Source organism: Streptopelia decaocto (genome assembly GCF_964273445.1).
Source record: "Streptopelia decaocto genome assembly, chromosome: 11".
In the NCBI taxonomy this organism is placed as follows: domain Eukaryota; kingdom Metazoa; phylum Chordata; class Aves; order Columbiformes; family Columbidae; genus Streptopelia; species Streptopelia decaocto.
Genome location: NC_138666.1, coordinates 4,610,812 through 4,629,618, shown reverse-complemented (window position 1 = coordinate 4,629,618; position 18,807 = coordinate 4,610,812).

Here is an 18,807-nt window from a genome sequence, read left to right as displayed (position 1 = left end):
GAGTTATTCACCTTCTCATTTTCCAGACTGGCTGGACTTACAACACTTAATACTACTACGTTAATACACCTCTGAGGAGTCTCACCGATTGCAGGGACTGTAGTAGTTTGCACTGTGGATAAGATTTCAAAGCATAATGAAAGCACTCGTGAATCTGTTTTACTTCATGTAGCGATGGACTAGGAGAGCCTGAAAAGCACTCTCCCAGCTGAGCAGGTGGCAGCTTCCAAATGGAGGGTGAAAAAGCTTTAGACACCCTAATTTGATAGCTTGCCATGGCCTGGCTCACAGGTGCCACTGAGCATCAACAGTATTTGGGTTCCTGGGTCCTCCAGGACCCTTTGGAAATCTCATCCCGTACTGGAGGGTTGGCGTCAGTGTGGGAAAATCAAAGTCCGGCCAGATGTAGCCGGAATTTGTATGCTACTACCAGACTCCTTATATCAATAAAGAGATGTTTTTGTAAAATATGAACAAGCTACACTTTAATGGAATGTAATCGTTGTCAGCTCAGCTGTTGCTGCAGCCCGCGGCCGGTGCAGGACGTGAGCCTGGACCCGTGCTGTCCTCACCCTCCTTTAGATAAGTGAGGAGGGGGGTGCATCTCTGTCCCATTGAGTTAAGTTGCATAAGATCCACTTGTAATATTTGTTTTTCCCCAAGCCCAAAGAGGCCTTTCTTTTAAAATAAAAATTAAAAAATCCTGTAAAGTCAGATTTCAAAAGCCTTTTGGATTTTGCTTTTGACCTTTTTCCTTTTGTGTTTGTTTTCTTCACTGCAAATATATAATTTATTTTGGGCAGTTGTGAAAGGAAGCAAATTCAAATCTCTTCATTCTATGAGCATATTAAAAGGTGAGGTCTCAACGCTGTCACAAATCTGCCGATTCAGTGAAGGAAAATTAATTGATGCTTTTCATAAGTGCCATTGGCATAAAAATAACACTTTTCATCAAATCAACCAACCCACAATATTTTGACATTTTTCAAATAGCTCTTCTGACTAGTTCTGTCACAAGCAAAATGAAAGAGATGTAAGAATCACCCCAGCCTGGTCCTTTCCTTAAGTTCTGCCCGCCGCTCCGGAGTGATGCATTTCTGTAGTAAATAGCCTGAAAATAAAGTAGGAGTGCAGGATTCCTCTCTGTTGTAGTATGTTGATGAACCTGTCAGAGCAAAGACAAAGCGCGCTGGCTCGTCTGCCTGTCGGAGCACGGCAGCCGGGGTTGGAGCTGAGACAGCCCAGGGCAGGTGCTTTGGAAGTTACTGAATTTAAGTAAAGGATCATGTGGCTTTCCTATGTGATCGAGAGGTTGATCCTTGCAGATTTCAACACCCTACATCCTCATTTGCTCCTTGATGATTTGTGTTTTATGTTAATAAATCATCCTGTAGATTTAAAATGACTTTCCACATAAGTAATAATTCATTTCTGTGCAGTCTGTGCTGTGACCCAGCATAGGTCTAATCTAAACCTTTTAAAGGTTATTTTATTCACAAGTAAAATTCACCCTGTTGTGCATAATCACTGCTAATCGTTGAAGTGATTCGCAGGTATGAGGGATACAGAATCGGCTCCCAGGTATGCTCTCAAAAATCTGTAATTTTGTTAGTAAAAAGCACCAGAGCTACAAGCAAGAATGGTGGTTCTGCAGAATCCAGGAGCTTCTGCCTTTATTCTTTCATTTTTCTTTTTCATGTGTTACAGGTTTTAAATAAATCAAGGAAAATGTGTAAATTCCATGCTACACAGAATATTTAAAATCTTTTTAGAACTGGGCCTGAACTGTTACCTGGAGCTCTGTAAATATCTGCAGTAGTTTAGTGCTGCTACTGCTGTAATTCCATTTCAGCACTGACTCACACTTCGGCTTTTTTGTGTCTGTGTTCAGCACTACAGTTTATTTGAAAAGTGCATAAAATAAAAATATCCAAACTTCAAAGATGCCGTAGTAGAGGTAAATTGCCTAATGTGCTGTGATTTTCTCAATAGTTTTATGATAACGTAAAAAGCCAGTGTTTCATCAAGGATTTTCTTTTTTTAAAGAAGGATAGCACCAACTAGGTATAAATTATAAATCATATTCTGTTTTACATGTGAAATGGGAGCTCTGAAGTGTATCACTAGAGCAGATGGAGGGTAGGTGTTTTCGTGTTTTTCTGAGTCTATGATTAGTTTGTGATGTCCTTTTCTATATATTCTATCCTTAAATTCCTTTGCATAGGGGCAAGAAACTATCGCCAAGTAAATACGATTATTGACAAGTGTTACTAGCAGCAGGGGGCAATGACAAAATCATCCCTGACACACACACACAAAAGCCAGAGTGCCATTTGTAACACATGGAGTAATGAGTTAATTGAGAAGCTGTTTGGGTTTCGTGACATCAGAGATTTTACTAAACAGAATGAGTGATTGAAAACAGTGAATTACAAAATGCCAAATATATGTTTGTTCAGGTAGCCAAAGCTGGTTTTGGCTTTATTCATTCTGGAAGCGTGGCTGAGTTTTTGCAGAATTTAGAGAATTGGAAGGATGCTGTCTAAATTACAGCCTGTTTGTTCATTATTGTTAGTAAGCACTGTTTTATTGTGTTTGCAAATTGCAAATTGAGCTTTCTCATTCCTTTGATAGCACCTTCACTACAAGGTAACAATAAAATCATATGGCATTTGAATGAAATAATTTCCTGGCTCCGTTCACTTGCAAACTGCTTTTAAGCATGAGGGGGAAGGCGGCAGAGGGACACAGCCGGTTTTGCAGGGCAGAGATGAGAAAATGCAGCCCCTGTGTGTGTTAGACAGGCAGAGATGAAAGCACACGGAGAAGCACTTTTTAGCTAAGAAAATAACCGGCGTGGGCTCCATAGACTTAGATTAAACCAGCTGTAGAACAGGAATTTCCGTCATTGTTATTGACCAGACTTTGAACACTTTTATCAGCTGCATGTGTTAATAGCTTGTTAATGATTGATGCTGAGGTCTTTTATGACACCAAATGAAAGTGAGAAGTAAGTGCCGGATTTCGAGGTGACTAGTGCAGTCACACTCTTTCAGTGGCACCCTTTGCAGAATTTCAGCTATGTTTTAAAACATTTATGCCTGCCAAGATTAGATAGGTTTCACTGCAACTCAAGATAATACAGAACTGCCCTGACTGTGCTGTTCATTCAGCTCTACATTGAACAGTAAAACTACAGCAACCCTCAAACTGAAATGCGAAATTTTAGAAAATGATGCAGTTCTGCCAGAGTGTCTAAAGGAGGATAAAATATATAGATGACTTGGTATGCGAGGCAAATAAATACCAGATTTGCAGAATACTATCTAAAGAGAGCCTTGTTAAAATTGCTAAAGTATTTCAATTAGGGATTTCTTACATCCCTCATTTCACCTGGTTCAGCAAAGCAGTTCAGCAAATGCTTAAGCTCCAGAAAAGTCAGTACGACACATGAGCACAAAGTGTTTCTTGTCTCCATCGGCTACATATTCTAGAGGTCAACACAGTGATCTCCATATTAGCTTGGCTAAGCCTTTCTGTGATTGTAGACAATTCTGTGTGGTTATTTGCTTCACGTGTATGCTTCACGTGTAACCAGATTCCTTCTTCTTTTTTTGCCAAATAAACTAAGAATCAACAGAAATCTGGAAGCACTGGGTACTTGGTGCCTCTTCAGGCAAGCACAGCAAATGCGTAGGTGTCTGTAGGATTTAATATGCATTTATTTTTCTCTGTCCACATTATTGCTTTTTACCGTCACTACTTGCCTGTCATAAATCCAATTAGTGGGCTTTCTGCATAGCAATAAACTGCTCTTCAGGAAGAAAATGTGCGTTGTGAGCAAAGCCTTTTTCCTACATTATTGTAATTTTCTGGTTTTTCACTGTCTCACGAAGCACTTTAAAAAAAGCAAAATAAGCTCTAGCACTGCATTTACTGCACTGCTCCCTCTTCCTGCTAAATGCTTTTCCATCCTCAAACAATTTTGCTCTAGCAAAAATTTCTTCTAAGGATGAAACAAGGTATATAATAAAGTACAAAAAAATCCCCCAAAGTGATGCATAGATCCAGCCCAGGATATGCAAAAACCTAATTGCTGGTGCAGTTGTGTACAATGGGAAAGATCCGGGTTGAAGTCCCTGCTCTGAATGAAGGACTTAAACCCACATTTGTCACGCTTTGAACAATTCTTCTAACTGCTACAACAGCGCTGTGCTCTCTAGGTTTGAAAAAGCAATTCAGTTGAATACCTAACAAAACTCTCCTGCAGAAGGGATTGTCTGAACTGGTGTGTTCTTGTAAAAGTTTTATTTCCTGCATATAGGTATTTTCTGAAAAATATTACAGGTTATTTTGTTCAGCTATTTCTTTTCCTTTAACCAAGTGAATTTTGACTCATAACACACTACAAGCTTCAGTACTTGTGTTGGTTTCTCCAGTCTATGTTAACTCTCCGTGTTCCAAATGTCACAGAGTTTAAATAGCATCAGAGAATTTTGTGAACCTTTCAAGATAAGTTTGTAATAGAGTAGCCCTTGATTCTAGCTGTCACCCTGGACTTGAGTTAATTTTTTCTGTAGTATTGTGGTAACGAGTAATTCTAGGAATTGGGAACCCTGCCACATATGTAAATGACACTGGTGAATTGTCTCTGGTCGCTGTGTCCCTTATTCTCATTATTTATTCATGCTTTTTTTTTCCTCTTCAGAAATAACAAACCTTAGGAGACTTGGAGGTTCAAAGGGTTGGTCATTAGTCTTTACCAAGTCCAGTTCTGTAGAGATTAGGACAGGAAACACTGTTACATTTAACCGTTTCAGCATTTCACCGAGCCTAAATTCAGACAACACTATCACTTTCCTCAAAGGATATATAAAAGCCTATTGTATTATGAAGAAACTGTTTTCTTTTTTCATATCTACTCAATGTAAACAGTTCATTCTGGTTTCAGAGACATTAGTGGGTTTAGATATTCCTCTATGTAGAATAAAAATCGTCAGAAATCCCTGACGAGTTTTCTGACGGCATCCTCTGCCCGTCTGTGCGTGCCCGCCTGGTTCCTTGCTGACTGGAGGTCTTACAAATGAGACTGAGCCTGCAGAGGAGTGATATCTATTAGCAAATTAAGAAATGGTGGCTTTGAATATATAGTAGTCATCATGAAAATGCCAGCTCTTGTGATAACGTAGCATCAGAGAATGATGGCTCCTTTTTTACAGGAGATTTCTGTAGGTAGCTGTTAACAAATTCTGACTCTATAATAGGAACCACCGTAAAACACGTACAAATACAAGGGAGGGAGAAGAGGCCAAGAACTTGCTGTTTGTTTTCAAAACTGTGTCCTTTTTGTATAGTCTTTAAAAAACACTATCAGCAACAGCGATGCTTCGGTGATGCTTACAAAGGGTGAGCGCAGCCCGGCACAGCCTGTGTGCAGGGCCTGGGCAGGTGGCTGGAAGGGACACGTACAGGAGGGCGCCTGCTCCCCTGTCACCCCCACATCCCGGCACAAAAAGCAGCATGGGCAGATCAAGGTCTGCAGGTATGAAGAAATCACTGCATTGTCTCCTGCCTGTCACTTATTCTGCAGTTAAAGCCCAAGGAAGTGAAAAAGGTGGGGTCACCATTTGGGGTAAGAGCAAACACATAAACCATCACTGTGGGTGATGCTGTGCAAGTACTGTTGAAAAATGCAGCCTTCTGAACTGTCACAACATCTCTGACATCTGTGTCTCATTTTAATTGACCAAAATTAACAAAATTCTTGTTTCACATGGTAATTTCCGGGATGCATGCAAATTCTCCTTGCTTATCATCAGTAGAAAAACACTTGAAGGAGATTGGTATCCTTATTTTACAGAAAAACAATAAAATGTGTAGAACCCAAATCCTTCCTGAGCTTGGGTCTCAGGAAGAGCTGTGTCAGCTGCATGCGAGGGAGCTGGAAACTTGTCTGGTGTTGCAGAAGTGAGAATACAAAATCTGTGTCACGTGGGGAGCCCGCACGGAGACAGCCCGACCGCAGGCCAGCCCAGCGCTGGCTCCTCGCAGAGCAGTGCTGCTCCTGCTGCTCTGGTGCTACCTGGGGAAGCAAACTCCAGGGACATGTGTGTTTGCATTTATGAATATATAGCAATGGTCCACCTACCTGGCCGAAAACCAGAAATGTTGGCACATCGGGAATTCCCAAAAGGTGGCAAAGGGGCCCCTTGGCCTTTGCTAATGCCGAGAAGTGGGATGTGCTCCAGCTGTAGGTAACGCAGAGGCTGAGTTTGTCAGGGAGCTGCGCGCTGGGAGGGACAAACTCTCCCCAGGGGTATTTGCAGCCAGCCAGCAGGTGCTGGATGATAAACTACTCCTGAATATCCGTTAGACAATGCAGTAGCGAACAGCGATTCATTTTTCTTATAAATTTATGATAAGCAGAGAAAAAGTCCACAGCCACCAGAGAAACGATTTGTTACAAATTATTTTAAACTACTAATGAAAAAATTTGGGTTAATTAGGCCATTAAACTAGTTTTATTTTAAGAATGTGTGAATTGAGTGGGACTGAGTCTGTTTTCGCTGGCTGTGGTGAAAGGGAGCTGACAGGGGAACTTCGAAACAAAGGAGATGTCACTGATGAGCCTAAAAAATCTCCTTAAAAATGGCAACAGGTTTTTCCCCCAGTAGTTACTCTTAACCCTTCAAGTAATTTGATGAACTGAAACTTTTAAAAAAATCTAGTTATTGCTTTATTTATTTTGAGTAAGAAATTCTCAGGTTATTGAAAAGTTTAAAATGTATTGAAATGATAACACTGAAAGATTTTTCTGACTTCGGCAAAAGAGCTATTTAAAAAATAAACTCTACAGATATCACTTGTGTCTACAGCATAAGAATCTCTTTTATTGCAGAGCAGGACCATTACGAAGTATCTTTCATTTTAGTTATATATATAAAAAAATAGTAAATGTAAAGGTAGAAAAAATGTATTTGTATTCTGAAAAAGAAATAGAGTAAAAGAAAGAGAACGTGGCCACACACTCAGAGGTAAAAAAATATTGCCTCACTGATAGGGTTGCTTGTGGAAATGGTCCCTGATTGTTTTCATGGTTGAGACTTTTCTTTTAACCGTAGTCATGCAAGCTCTGTGTCACTGAGCTCCTGCTGAGCACTGGTGGAGAAATCACTGCAGCTCCATTCACAGTTTCCAAACTGTTTTGCATTAATGGGCAGCCTGAACTGGATTTGGGTCAGGTTTCACTCTGAGCTGCGACTCTCTCTCTCCACCCCCTAAAATAATAATAATAATTACAAAAGTGTGAGATAGGTCTAGCATCTCCACCTCCTGTTCATAACTGAGCAAACCAAATATTATTACATACATTATTGAAGGGGTGAGGAAAGTTGGAGGTCACGAACTGTGCTGTATGAATAGCTGGAGGTCAGATCAGTCATAGCCACGTATTCCAGGGCTGAGGCTTCAGCCTGTAGAGACTGGGTTAGTTCTACTGCCTTCTACCAGCTCATCGTGTATTCCAATTTGAACCACAAATTAATTAAATAGCTAAGACATACATAAACTAAAGAGTTTTTCAATGTTTAGTAGACAAGTAACAAACCTATTATTTTTTAAGTTTTTATTAAAGTACGGGGAAGAGTGAAGGGAAGCTACAGACATGAGGGTAGGTGTAGTGCTTGGAAATGAGGTAGAACTCAGGGCAAAATAATACCTGTTCTGTGTCTTAGCGGTAATTGTATGAAGAGAAGCTAGTAGGGAAAGAGGGGAATTGTCTGATGGGAGAAATAAGACCTTTTTTTGAAACATTCTCTGAATCTCAATGGCTAGCAAAGGATCTCGGATTAGACACCCAAAAATTAATGCACATGATACCCTGCATTCTCTGAATCTGTCTCGAGGATCAGATAGACACTTTTAATTGCAGTTTTGGAGTAAGATCAAAATACTGGTGAGCCATGAATACCAAATTTTGCTAATGGACCAGGAAGGGGGGAGGGTGGGGTTTAGGGCAAACCAAGGGGATTTTGTTGGCATCAGACCCCTTTGAAGTGGCAGCAGTTTGTAGTTGCTTTGTATTTTGCATTGCTACCTTTTCATATCTGAAGATTCAAACAATAGCTCCTGGTTATTATCCCACATATTATTGATTAAAAGCTTTGCCCAAAGACCTTCCATCTCACTTTCCAACTTAGTGTGATTTACTTTTCTTTTTACTCCCTGTAACATATGATTAATGCTGAGCTAGAGAGTCCCAGTGAGATGAAGCAGAGTGTCAGGTAAGATTTGTCAGCTCGGAAGTATAGATTATTTTATGTTTCTCGAACTTTGTGGGCCCAGGGAACACAGATCTTGATTGTTAAATCCATCCACACTTTCCCTAGGGCTATAATATGCCAAAAACATTAAATAGCCCACTTAATACATAACCTCATTCTGTATGCTTGACTATTTTGTTTTTAATTTTTCTTCCCTTTCCAGGCTGCTCAAATGAAATGGGATCAAAGAAAAAAAATTATCCTCACTGGATTTTGTTAAAATATTAATAGGTTAGGGTTGACTGGCTAAATTGAATATCTATGCTGATCTTGCTTGCATGTTTAACTTGTGCTTAGGAAAATATGTTTCCTAGGTGATAACCTTTTATGTACCAGCCTGACTTCATTGAAATGCATAGAGATAAAAATATGTCACACTCCATGGCCATGCTATTCTTGTGTGGCAGTGTGATTATTCAGATGATAATTGACCCCCACCTGTAGACAGCTCAAATTCTGTAGTCAATCATTCCATTTGATGTTAAAATATGTGAAAGTACAATTATATAATTTACATTACAAATCATCCTGAATGCCAGGCATCTCAGAACCACTGACAAACGAAAGGGAAAAAAAGTCAATAAATGAAGCGAATTACACTAGGCAAAGAATTCAACTTTTCTTATTTGCTCCTGCACAACAGCTTTTATGTAGATGTTGTTGATGGAGCTCAAACAGATATTGCTTAGTGCTGAATTTGCCTGCCTTTCAGCCCCTTCCTAACTTGTGTGATCCTGTCTGTGGAGATGAGTCTCCGGCAGCAGATAAAGGGAGAACCGCAGCCATGGCAGCACAGATTTATGCTGCAAAGATGCTGGCCAGTGAGCTGTGCTCCAAATACCTCAGCTTTTAAACTCGGGTTCTGTATTTTAGAGCTATGTAGGACAGGTAAAGAGCGTATTTGTCCAGCCACAGATTGCACCTGCTTAAGGCCTGTTGCAAATTCCAGTGTCAGTGCTCAAATAATGTGGGCAAAACAGAATCCAAACCAGCTTGTACCATTCCTGCATAGGACATGCATGCAGAGGTAGGCTTAGGTCACGTCTCTGCATCATCCCAGTCTGTCTGAGCATTGGACACCAAGAACCAAAACTTCTTGTGAAATTTATGGTAGATGAAGATTTTTAAACTGTGTGTTTTTCTGCTCACATGGGTTTGGATCCTTCATCCCCTTGACAGCGATCTCCATGACAATGGTTGTAGATAGTATCTCAGACATGGAATATTCCTCAAATTTCGAGGCTAAGCATTGTAATCCTCTTTTTATTTACGATTACTCAAAAAAAGAATCTCCTTCTTGAGCAAATGATTCCACAGGTCTGTACATTCCAGTCTGCTGAGCAAGACAGACCCAGTGCCGGAGTATGTAATCAACCTTATGGCAAGGGAAAGCTCAGTGGTAAATCAGCTGAAGTACCGAACACTGAGCCAAAGAACCGACACAAAACATTTCTGCTGGTAAACCAGAACTTAACGCTTCTCTCCTGGCTCTCCTGCTGCAATTTTTGATGCTTACTCCTTAGCTTCATACTGAAGAGCCATAGCAAATAGCAACTGTTAATTTTTTCTGCTTAACTTTAAATATGGCATTATTTTGCTTTACTAAATGGAAGACTTTGTTAACCATAGATTCTCCCTTTTGATGCTGCCAGCAAGGATTTGCTCACAGCTTCCTCACTGAGAACATTTAGGTTCAGACAATTTTTGGGAACAGCGGTATCCATGCAGAGAATTCAACAGCCAAGTAACCACTGATTAATTATTAGTGGTTCCCGCTGGTGGCCATTTTTAATATGGACCAATTTTGAACTCAGATACTTGATTTCATTAAGTAATTATAAATCATAAACAAGTTAACAGATAATGGTGGCTTATTGACAGTCTATCTGCAGTAACAAAAAGAAGTGGAATTAATAATCTGGATCTACAATGAATAGTTTAGGTAGCTATACATTGAAATTAATGCATGTGGGTTAAGCCTCTATTTCTTAATAAGGAAGCAGACCAAAGATAATGTTTAGTCCTGGCCTTCATACTCTAAAATTACTAGTTAAAATATTGTCCTCTGTCCTAACGTTCATTGGAAAATAATGTAAAATATCTCCCTGCCCTGATGTGTATTCTTCTACAAAAATATGCAGAACATCATCTTTTCTTCACCGGTTCTGTCTTTCCTAGAGGTGAGACCTTTCATTGATCAAAATAGAAATGATGTAAAATCAAGTGTGAGTATTCTAAGGAATGATCATCACAGAAGAGTTGTGAAGCTTGATGTGCTCAAATGCTCCATTTTACAAGACAAAACAGAAGTTATGAAATGGTTTCAAATGGCTTGAACATCCCTGATATGGGAATGGAAAGGGTTTATTCAAAAGGCTACCATGTGGTCTTATTTCTCTGCTCTGCAAAAGTCAGGTACCTTTCTGGCAGTTCTCCTGTGATGCTTCACCTCTTCTCATCACTCTTAATTTTGGAGTCCAAGCAGGAGTGTCCTCATCTAATATTTTGTTCCCCTCAGCTGCAGTGAGCCACAATAAATTCTCAGTGTTGCTCAATGTAGGGCAAGGTTGAAACCAGTTGGGTAACTTCCAGACAGGGAAATACGTACTTCTCACCTTTTTAAGGCCATTTTCCCTAGCTCCTTTTTCAAAGGGACTGCTACCGGAGCGGCTTTTGGCTGCCCACGAGTGGCTGCAATTCTTCTGACCTCAGCAAAATTCCTCAATCATTATCCCAGGTGTGAATTTGGCCTGTTGTCTTTAATTAAAGCTCTAGTCTGCTCTCACTAAATTTCACACCCTGTACAAGCATCAAATTATGTTCTTCAATTAGTTGTATCTTTTCTTCTATCCTTTTAATTTCAGGCCCATCAAAGAGCTGGTTTACTAAATCAATTTCAATGGGAATTTACACATTGTGAATCATAATGGGATGCAAAATTGACTTGGCTAATGAATAGTTAGTGGCTTTGGGGTTAATAGTTTTGGGTTTTTGTCTCAGGTACTTTGTATTAAATTTAATTTTGATATTGCTTTAATGAACACAATGTATTACTTCTTTTTTCACCCGAGCCCATCTAAGGTGTATTCTCTTTGCCTGCCTCAATTGATCGGCTTTATGAATAATGGTATGAGGTTCCTGTTTAAGAAAAGCACTTCTGCTTGTCCCATTTCTATGCGCTTAATATTTTAATCTGATTTATAAAGTTTAAAAAGAAAAGAATGTACATTATGACAGGGATGAAGAAGTTACTTTACAGGTTAGTGCCTCTTGCTGCTTTGCACAATCAGGGATAGAACTGCTATTTGCAGGAATACTTTTAGGCATTTATGGGACTCTGCTATGAATAAAAGCAAATAGAACAGCTATACTGGTAACAAGGTGCACCACCTCACTCATTTTTGGGGTTCCAATTGAGGGATATCAGTTTTGGGCAGGAGACACCTGAAAGTTGAGTGCAGTGCAGCCTTGGGGGGCTGTTCCACACGGGCTGCGCGAGTCGCTGCCTGGAAGAGCTGTGTGTGTAAACGTTTCTGTCCATGCTCTGCTGGTTTTGTGATGGGAAAGTGACTTTCAAGTTCTAAGTTTTCATTAACTCCCAAAATCTATTCCTTTCTTACACAAGTTTTTAAAAAGGCAGTACCTGGAGGCATAATGACTGAATAATATCTGGTAGTAGTCTCAGAAATAGCTGCACTGTGATTAAAAGTTCTGTTCCTGAGACAGTCTCTATCCCAAGCCTACTGACACCCCGGATCTATTGAACAAAAGAAAGTTCTCAAGCAGAACTGAAATGTGATAGTACAAAGTTGTCTATTTGAGAGACAGGAAAAGTGCTTAGATGATCAGTAGCGGCTGTGATCCTGTCAGGAAAATACAACTTGGGAAACCTTGGGATTGATAACCTGGGCTGACATGCAGCTGCTTTTGGAGAGACCGTATGATGTTCCTATTGCCTCCTGATTGCTACAGGAGAGAAGGGTCTGTGGACAGTCTGGGGGGTTGTCTGTCTGTCTGTTCTTCTTGACACTCCCTTTTATCAGCAGTCACCACGTTGCTCTTTCTATGACCAGAACTAACACCCGCTGCAGCCCATGGAAAAAATCCCAGGATTCCATACCCTGCTGTGCTATATGAGCCAAAGCGTGTGTTTGAGAGTCCACTACATCTGGTTCATTAGATGCTGAAATTAGTTTTGCCAGAAAGTAACGACTCCTTCCTATAGGCAGTGTGTTACATTTGTAAGAAAGGCACAGTCAGTGAACTAACCCAAATCTCCTAATTCTGTGCGTTCAGTCACCAAGGGCTGGAGTCCTCACTGATGTACATCAGCGTTGTTCCCAGCCCTACACTATCATAAAATTTCCTGAGATATGTATGATGTGAGTTGTTTTAAAAAAAGATATTTTATGAATGAGCAACTATAAGAAAAAATATTTTAATGTGAGTCTTGGTTTAAGTTAATGTGAAGTACAGGAGGGCAAAGTATAACCTGCAGCTATGTTTCTGCAATGGATGTGACTCTAGTATTTTGAAGTTCTGTATAGTCTACCAAAAATAGTAGATATGCACTAGCAGCAACATGTGCAGCTCGTATTCAGCTACATGTGTCCTGACTTGGCTGCTTATTTTTGAGCCATTGTACTTAGGATAAACAATGGAGAAACTGCTGCTGTATTGCTGGCATTACACATCAGGCATTAAAGACAATTAATGGGCTTTAACTTCCCAAATTACTTAAGAGCCTTCAGAAGAAATCTGGAGAGTAATTTTCAGTCATTGGAATGAAAATGTCACAGTTTTGTGCTTTGGTAAATAACCCGTTCACAGAGATGTCTTACTTATCACTGTGGTATGCTTATTCATTAAGGGCTAATTGCAGAGGTCTCTAAATGAAACACCACAAACCACATTCCACTCCAGTGCCAGTTTGTTTTAAGTCTGCAAAGCTTTATTATTAGCACGATTTAATTATGAAAATGGCAACCATGGAGAATTCTGAACACATTCTTTCCCTTGATCATTAGTTACAGGGCAAAAATGAAACACTTTCAACAATGAAGGGTTCATATTTCAAGCTTATACAGTAGCTGCTAAAAGGCTATACTCAGAAAATCAATTTTATTAAAGTCCTTCAAGCACTAAAGGGACTTCCATGCAACTAAGCAATTTTAAAAACATGTCCACGAGCAGTGACTTTTTGATTCATGTTTTAGCAGGGTTATATTTTCACTGTTTTCAATATTGTCCCCCAAAGCAGGGTCAGAAACGGTTTGAGGGGGGGAGAAGAGGTGAGCAAAGCATGTTCTGACATAGCTGTGACTTGCATCCTTTACCTGAAGGTGCTTAAACGAGGACTATGAACTGGATCTGAGGAGCCCGGCATGCTCTTAGCTAAAACAGATCAAAAGTCAATGGTGTTTCACCTTTTCCAGCTCTATTTTGCAGCCCAGGAAGTTAAGTTTGAGAGACTGCTAAGAAACAGTGTAGAGCCTGGATTTTTTTTTTGAAAAATGAAGCTGTGATTTGAGCTAAAAATAACGGGAAACTATTTTCCTAGAGATAAAAGGAAATGACATGTATGGTAAAAGGATGAGAAGAGTTAACACGTTGTTCTGCTCCTCCAGAGATGACAGGGAGTTGAGGGCTGTGTCCGTATGTCAGGGTCTAATATCACTGGACCAATAAGAAATTCAGTGCAAGTCCACCAGAGTCACTGACTTGTAAAGTAAATTATTGCCCTGATCCAAAGTCCTTTGACTAGTGATGGGACAAGAGGAAATGGCCTCATGTTACACCAGGGGAGGTTTAGATTGGATATTAGGAAAAAATTCTTTACGGAAAGCTTTGTCGGGCATTGGAACAGGCTGCCCCGGGAAGTGGTGGAGTCACCATCCCTGGAGGCGTTTAAAAGGTGTTTAGATGAGGTTCTTAGGGATGTGGTTTAGTGCTAGGGTTGGTTAGGTTATGGTTGAACTCGATGATCCTGAGGGTCTCTTCCAGCTGAAATGATTCTATGATTTCATTACTTCCATGGATAAACCTTGCCAAGGGTGAGAGTGTAGAAAGTCTTTCAGTGCATCCTGAAATTTCAGAGGATAAAAAACCCTTAGTCTTTATACGCCTGTCTGTGTCTAACTGAGGTAAAGCTTTTGAAATGGATAGAGGCATCCCATTGGTTTTCCACAGGACAAAATAAACTACCGTCTAAAATAAAGTATCAGTAAAATGCTGCTAATGAAGTACAACATAAAGAGAAAATAGAAGTGAAAGCAGGTGAAATATACACCTTAGAGGTGTTGTCACTATTATTAAGAAAAAGTACGAAGCAGAACTGTTTTACTTTTTTCCTTGTTATGTGCACATACCTGCTTTCTATTTCTTATTTCATATATTCAGACCCATATTTCCAAATGCACTGTCTTTTTGTCACTCAGCAGCCCAAAGCTTTGGCTTTATTTGCAGTGCACGGGCAGGGTTTCACATGCCCGATGTTTGACCTAATGATCTTCCCGCTTAACACCCTCCTGAACCTTGCAGCAGCTCACTGGAAACAAATTGAAACAAACTGGCAGCGAGTTAGAAAAATTATGGTCAAGCGCACGCTTGTGTATCCATCCAGTATTCCACATATTCTACGCTGCAGCCACTGAGGTCAATCCAACATATTTAATCAATTTTAATGTGTGAATTAATCCAAATTCTCCACGTACTTTTGATCTAGCAGCAATGGATCAGTGAAGTCATTACATTAGTTTTTTTTTTTGTTTGTTTTTTTTTTTTTTTTTTTTATACGACGGGATTGTTAAACCTTAAGTCTCTGGTGACAGCAATAAATATCCATCATTAGGTATGAGTGATTATGACAGGCTCTTCTGGTTCTGCCTATGGAAGATCATTTGCTTCTGGGAGCAGTAAGGAATGCAACTGATGGAGGGGGAACCTCTCCTTGGTAAACTTAAAATGCATAAATCAAATTTACTTATTGTAATGTCAGTTGTGGTAATTTGTAATCACATAAACTTAGGCATTGATAATACCTGTTTCTGCAAAATTTCAAAACCCTACAGGAGCAGCCCCGCCCCAGCCCCAGCTTTCCTGGCACCTCGGCTGCCCCAGCTCCCTGCAGCCCCCTCCCTGCTTCTCGTCCCTTTGCCTGAGCAGGAGTGGGAAGCGCCCAGATACCACAGTGAGGGACACGAACATTCAAGAGCTCAGCCCTGGACCAGCCCAGGAGCGCTGGGTGTCTCAACAGCCTGTGTTGCATTTCGGGCCGCGCTGGTGGATGCGGGGTGGGAGGGAAGGCAGTGCAGAGCAGGCGGGATTCTCCTTGCAACAGGAGTTGCGTGGCACAACCTCAGTAGGAGAACCACTTCAAGTGTTTATGGAGGAAGGTGGTACAAATATTTAATAAAAGCAGACATAGCTGTCACACTCCATGTTGAAAAAAGGGCGACATAGTTTGAGTTGTGACTCATTGCTACTGATGGCTGGAAACTGGGTTTTGTCCTGCTCAGCAGCAGTCTAAAGAATTCTGTGCAATTCTGGTTCAGAGGGAAAACCCTTGGGTTTAAAAAAGGTGAGATGGATTATGGGGGAAAATAGACCTATGAATACATAGAATTTAAACCAAAGTTTCATTTCAGTGTCAAGATCTGGATTCTTATTTTATAGCAAACACTTGTAAAGAAAAGTAAAAGAAAAATGAAGCCTCCCCAAAATGATTGTTTTAAACTTTTTAGACTGCAGAAGGAGCTTTACCAAAATAACATGTATTCATGGAAGGCTTTGATGTTCCAAAGGAGCATTCTCCCCCAGCCACATCTGCAAAATCAAATGGAAAAATGTTTTCCAGCTACACTGAGTTCTTCATTTTACACCAAGATGAGTCCAGCCTACCCAGGGTATTGCCGAAAGGCCCAGTTCTCCTTCAGCTTGCAGTAAATATTGGCTTCTTATGCAGGCGCTAAGGAGAAAAGCCAGCATCTCTTCCCTCCTGCCACTGCGGGGCAGGAACCCGGGAAGCGCCATTTGAGATATGAGCTGCAGGTCGTGTTTCAGGACACACAAATCCCCCCATCAGCTCTTTGCTTTCCCCTCATTCACTCCACGGCTGCCACTATCTTCACCTGTGCTTTTTTCTCATCTAATTTATGTGAGCCTAGCTTGGCTTTTGCCATGGTCTGTTTTCTGTTGTTGACATTATTGACCATTTTGGTTGGTGACAAACAACTGAACAATATCAATAACCATTTATTGGGTACTCTAATTAATGAATTTACCCTGTGACCCAGCTGCAATCACAACTGCGTGTTCAGTATAAGCCCGCAGACAGAGGAGCAGTACTTAAGAGACTCAGGTGCTGTGTTCAGACTAAGCAAGCTATGAATTCTTACATTTCAAAAGACCCAGTAACACAAAAACCTCAGAAATTGTCACAGTTCTGCTGATTTCATAAAAGTTGTAATTATTTAAATTCAGAACAAACCTTTCAAATAATCTAGTAAGTTTTCTAACGGTGACCAAAACATCTTTATTACACTTGGCCAAAACATACTTTTTATTTCAGTTTAGGAACAAGTAGCTGAATATAAAAATGATAGGTTTAAAATAAAATGTTGTAGCTGGGCAAAAAAATTTGGTATGAACTGTCAAGAAAACCAAAAGAAGTCTGATAAGTTACATAGACTTCAGAACTGGAGCAACTTGTAGAGTTGCAAGGTCAGCCCCATCAGTCCCCGCCGGGCACCCCTGCCCTCACCCCCCAGGAGAGGCTTTGCAGCCCCGTTACAAATCTTGATTTCTGTACAAGTCCCTGCTCAGAGGTGCTTGTGTTGCCCTGCGCTTCCATCAGCATCACGGAGGCACAGACGGTGTTCTCAGTTCCTCACGAGGTGTTCTGGTCCTCCTTGGAGGCCACCTGGGGGTGGGCTCTGGCCAGGGCCTCTCATCAATGCTGCATGGTTGCTGCTTGTGGTAGAAACAAAGGTAGAACTAGATACAGCTGCTTAATTTCTTCCTTTGCTCTCATCTGGCCTGCACCCTGCTGCAGTAAGGGAAACCCACGCACAGGGCAGGGCAGCCCTGTCCTTCACTGCTGCATCGCTCCTTTTCTGGAAGGGCTGACCCCGCAGCAGGAGAAGAAGAATTATTGGTATCATGGCAGGGAAGGCAGCTGCTGACAGTTCCTGTGTAGGTCAGTGGAGTTTCACATGTGTGTGTGTGACTAGACATGGATATCTATGTTCTGTTTAAGGGGGAAACTTATAAGGGGGGCAATTTGTACTTGCTTTACTTTCAAGACCAGCATCCCCATTTCTGAGTCCTATTATGTCTTTCATCACATTCTCATTGAATGTTTTTCATCTTCTGCATCGTTATTTCATTGTCTAAGTAGAAAGGAAATTCAATAAAGTTTGATAAATTTATTTATTTTTCTTTTTTTTAGACTTTAGTTTTATCTGAACTTTAAAACCTGCGATACTCAAGTGAACCTTAAATTCTGCAAAATGAGTTCACCTGGTGCCTGGCTGCATGTGTTCCACACAGATGAAAGCCCTGACCCTGCAAACACACTCCTGTCAGGAGTCCTTGATCTCATGGTAGTCTTTAGGACTGCTCGGATTAGAGAAGAATTGCGGGATTAAGTCTTACCAGTTCATTTGAAATATAAGACATTTGTTGCTTAATCTTGCAAAACAAGGCTCTCAGGTTTTATTTTTCTTTAAAACAATATTTCTTTAAAACAATTCTTTGAGTCATGAAACTCAATGGACCTTTTCAGGAGACTCCCTTAGCCAAGTGAAACTGAGGCAGCTGCATTAAAAACTTGTATGAATTTTTTATCTCTTCCTATCAGTATAGTAAAGGACTTTATTTGCTAAGTAATGAATATGTGATTCAAATGTTTGTGAAATGCCCAGAAGCTGCCTCTGGAAAACCAAATAACAAATTCAGCTGCAGGGATCTGTGGCTGCATTTTCCGAAAGTTTGAGGGTGCGGGTTTGGGTGGAATCACCACCTGAACACAGTGAGCTGGAATCAGTCAGTCCCGTGAGGTCGAGCCAGAGCTGTGCCCAGAGGCTGCGGGCAGCCCGAGCCTGGCGTCACTTGGGGGGCAGATCTGCTGCCCTCCTGCAGGCAATTAATAAGGAATCTGCTTCTAAACTCGGTGATCTCAGCCAGGCTTTCCCCTAAATCCCGGTGCAGTAATTGAATCCCAAACTTCTGATCATTGTCTACTTTGTCAGAGTACCAGTAAGGGAGGTGTTTTCTGCTGGTGGGCTTGCTGGGCTCGGTGCCGCAGGGATCAGGGAAGCCGTATGTGTCCGTGAGCCCATCTATCACTGGTGCTAATAACAGTGTTTGATGAGGCAGCCCTCCTCTGCTGGGGTGGCTGTGCGGTGTGGGTTTGGGTCCTGTCTTTTTGACTTGTTACCATACTGCTTAGTTTGTAGTTGTGAAATGCACTGGATGCTCAAGCAAA